This window comes from Helianthus annuus, chromosome 7, assembly GCF_002127325.2.
Source record: "Helianthus annuus cultivar XRQ/B chromosome 7, HanXRQr2.0-SUNRISE, whole genome shotgun sequence".
Classification (NCBI taxonomy): Eukaryota; Viridiplantae; Streptophyta; class Magnoliopsida; order Asterales; family Asteraceae; genus Helianthus; species Helianthus annuus.
Window position 1 is genome coordinate 92,323,725 of NC_035439.2, and position 4,617 is coordinate 92,328,341.

Consider the following 4,617-nt stretch of genomic DNA (forward strand, 5'->3'; position numbering starts at 1 on the left):
TGAATATACTCCCGTATCCAGATCCCAATATTCAGTCTTACAGGTGAGTATACCACAGATGATATCTGTAAAGGGGTTAAATTGCGAGGGCCGTGAGAGCTCAGGTCGATACTTCCGTATACGCAAAGAGATGACGGCTTTGACTTTTGGTGTGTCCCCTTTAGAGGATCTTTTGTTACAACAGCAATGACTATCAATTTTATTATTTCATCAATTTGCTGAGGACGAGCTTATATTTCAAAGCATTTGCAGAAAGTATTATCCGGGGACTAGGTCAGTATTTCCATACAACAGAAGTCCCGGGATAATAACCCAGATATCACTGAGCATAAAGACCTAGTATCTCAGAATAAGGGACCTTTCAAACAATATTTCAGGGGTTACCTATATATCCAAGAAGTTGTTACCCACAAAATAAGCAAGTTTGAATTTTTATGTTTATATCTCGTCACAATCTACTAAATGTGTAAAAACCTACTGACATATCCGCAGTAAGATTGTTTATCACATTTTAACTTTCCAATTCTTTAGCATGTTGTGACAGTCTACTGATGTACTATCATTTCCTCTTTTCACAACAAAACTCATTTTTTGATTTTATAATGTTTTTGGCTTTTTCAAATTTTCTAATGTTTTTGGATTTTCTGAAATTTTCTACTCCCCCTAAAATGCAAACACATTTAAAAGGAAATTTGAAACCTATCTAAGCTCTTGACCCAATAACAGAAAATTCAAAACAAACTATACAAATAAAGTGACAACTGATATCGAATCGGATCAAATCGCCATCCACTAGGCATAAACAATCAGAACTCCCCCTTTCAACAAACTATTTTCTCATTTAGATTTCAAAACACTTAAGTTTGTTTTAATCAAAATGATTTTTCCAGAAAATAAGTTTGTTATAACCACTTGTAGGTTCACTTGTAAGTTAGGGGTATGGTTCATCATATTGTTCATCAATCATTTGTAGTAGATCAAGTACAAATTAATGTCCCTGATTTACCATATGCAAGTATGCACCCTCTGTACCAATTGTACAAATACAAACACCTGTACCATGTGTAGGAAATAAACATCTACACACGATCATTTACCAATCAAAGATGCTGATTCCTGCTTCTCACTTACCAACCTGGAAGCTCCGGCGTAGTCCTTCAACCTGTAAAATTTAAACTCATTCAAACACTTTCAAACAATCTATTCAAAAACTAGAATGATGCCGATTCCTGATCCACAATTACAAACTTGGGATCTCCGGCGTAGTCAGATGTTCAAGGGAAAAGAATTTCCACCCAAGTCTTTTCAGACTTGAGGGTTTTCAATTCTTGCTCAGTAGGGTTATATGTTGCCTTTTTAGTTTCATAAAAATCTTTAACCCGTTTAGCTTTCCCATTCAACATTTTCCCAAAAATTTTCTTAACATTCCCATTGAAAGTTTTCTCGACATCAAACTCATTTTTCTCGGAGTAAAACTGATCCGAGATCTCAACCTTACCAACGTTCTTTTTAATTTCTTCAAATTTCAATGATGGAAATTCATCATCACTCACTGAAAACACAGAATTTACCTCTTTACCTAACCTTGTGGCTCTTCTGGCTTTGTGGAACCAGAATCATCGCCGATTTTCTCATCAACCTGCTTAACAACCCACACTTGGTTGTTCTTTGCATTCTTTTTGTAAAAATTATTTTTCGAACACTCACCAACCTCATAAGTTGAATTTTCAAAAATTTTAAATTTTTCGGTTGGTGGCTCAACATCAACAACTTTCTCTTTTAGTTTCTTAGAAACTCCCTGTTTTGTCTTGGCATTTTTCGGACAATTCCATGCAATGTGACCAGCTTCATTGCATTTGAAACAGGTTTGAGTCTCTCTTGGATGAAACACTCCGGTTCCATTCCTTTTCTTCTCAGCAAGAAACTCCTGGTTTGATTGTCTCCAGAACGGTTTCTTCTGTTCTTCCTCAGCACTTCCACCTGAAATAAATTCTGTTTTTGTTTTAGAATTTTTCTCATTTTTATAGTTTTTTGGTGGAACAAAACCTAAACCTTTCTTTTTGTAGCTACGATTATGGTTTGGTTTCTTTTGATAACCAGGACTAGAATTGTAACCCTTTTTCTTGTTTAAACGTTGTTGAACTCTTAAAGTGTATTTTTTAGAATTTTCAAGATTTTTCAAAACTTTCAATTCTGGAATATTAATTTCTATTAGTTTGAAAGTCTTGTTAATCAATTCCGTTTTAACACTACTTATTGGAAACTCTTTGTTATAATATAATTTGTCAAAATCATTCAAAGTATAAACTACTTCGAATGTTTCATCATTTAAATTCGATTTTGATAATAAAAACTCTTTACTATAGGACCATTTGACCGACGACTTTGGACCATTGACTGACGAATTTAACCCTCCAGATTCAGACTTTGACTCAGACTCCTCATCAGTATCTAACACCTGATCGACCACCTTTTAGATTAACTCAGACTCATGATTAGTGTCAGATGAGGTGAACATGACGTCAATGTTTTCTGGTAATTCATCAGTTGTATCGGTTTTTAGCTTTATATTGACTGCTTTTTCAAGTTGTTCCTCGTTTGGTTTTCTAGGAGAATACCCTTCCCAGATTGGAGGCGGACACTTGTTATAGCTAACAGTCAGTTTCTTACCAGTATCCTTTTTCTTTCACTTGTCATCTTGGAAAGCTTCCATACCTGCAACAGTTGGATAAATTCGATCAATAAGATAATCAGAACTAGAATAACTCTGCAATAAGCGTCTGATTCTCTCATTCTCAATCTTCTCGGTTTCCAACTCTTGCTTCCACTTTGCACTCTCTTCAATGTAGAAATTGATAGCTTTTTGCTTCGACATCATCACAACATTCATCATTGTCAAAGCGTCTTCTCTTTCTGAGTTTGTCTTTTGAAGACCAGTTACTGTTCTATTCAAGACATCATAAGATTCTTTCACATAGTTGAGATTGAACAATAACTGCTCCTTCTTCTTTTCATATTCAGCTAACATCTCATCTTTAGCTGTACATTCCTTGCAAGATTCCAAACACTTTGTGCAAGGTTTGATAACTTCAACAATCTTTTCGACTTCGATTATCTTTCGACTTCTATGATCTTTTCATGTTCAATCACTTTCTCTGTTTCAGTCACCTTTTCTGCTTCATTAACCTGCTCAGTCTCTACAATCTCCTCAGCAACACTTTCAACTTTCTCATTTTGAACAACACATTCAGTCTTCATTTCTTGTTGCTCTTTTGCAGCTCGTTTCTCCTTCAGTTTCTCCAAGCGATCTGCAAAATAGAAATGAAAACTTTCAGGAGAGAGATGAGATTTTGCAATATTAATATGTCTCTCTTCCTCATCATCACTGCTGTCATCTGGAGGTGACTGAGAGATTTTTCAGAACTATCATCCGATGAACCAGTATCAGATGGAGTTTTATCAAAGATAATTTCTTTTTCTGAACTATCGTCACTTTGTACACTCTCATCTGAACTCTGTGAACTTTCATCAGCACTTTCTGAGCTTTCATCAGATGCAACAGACTCTTTCTCCACATTCTTCACAGTCTCACCAATAGACTTCATCCATGTGGCAAACATATCTGGTTCTCTAACAATCTTAGCAATGAATGCTTTGAACTCTCCTTTTTCATCAACAAACATATCCCAGCTGAAGCCTTCAGGTAATCTTTCATCATCCTGATTGACTAAACAGACTTTGCTTTCTGGTGATATGTATTCGTTCCAGTTAAAATCCACCACACATGCTCTCTTTGAATCCACGATTCTTCTACCATGAGCAACCTGCGGTTCTTTTTGTTGTTGTTGACCAACTTGCTGATAAATGGCTTTCCGGTAGTAATCGTCTTTTCCGAATGGATTCTGAGCTCCACTAGCCTCCCTGTTCTTGCATTCTCGTTTGAAATGACTTTTCTCCCTGCATCGAAAACAAGTAACTTTAGATTTATCAAAACCTAAAGTAGAAACATGTGCATCAAGAAAGTCATTTCTCCCGGTAATCATTTTAAACATTTCAGCTCGTCTAAGAACACTAGCTAGACACCATTTGATGTCCATCAGCTCCATTTCTTCGGCATCTATCTGATCGTAATCCTCCTTTGTAAGCATAGGATTCCCGATACATCCTGCAACTAAACCTTCATAGGAGAGTAACACAGAACCAAGTAAAGCCATATGATCTTTTGCAATTTCTTCAGAGAAACTTTGACCATCTGGAAGTTCAAAGCGATGTTGCACTGGATCACATAACCATTTCCAGTTTTTGTGCTCTGAGAATGAAAACTTGTAGTTAACTTTTTCGGATTGACACTCCGAAATGAAGAGAAACCACTGCTGCTTTTGTTTGAACTCTGATCAACCTTTTCTGTTGAATCCCCAGCACTAAATGCAGTCTAGATTTTCGGGCTTCTTTCAGCTTCCGGAACACCACCTTTGTAATATGTCTTTACATCCTGTTGACCATTTGGACTGTTCATCCTCGCGATCTTCTGCTGTTCCAGATCCTGACTCTCAATCTTCTAAATAAACTGAGAAATAGTCAATCCATCATAAACACCCATATTCTTCAATATCATCA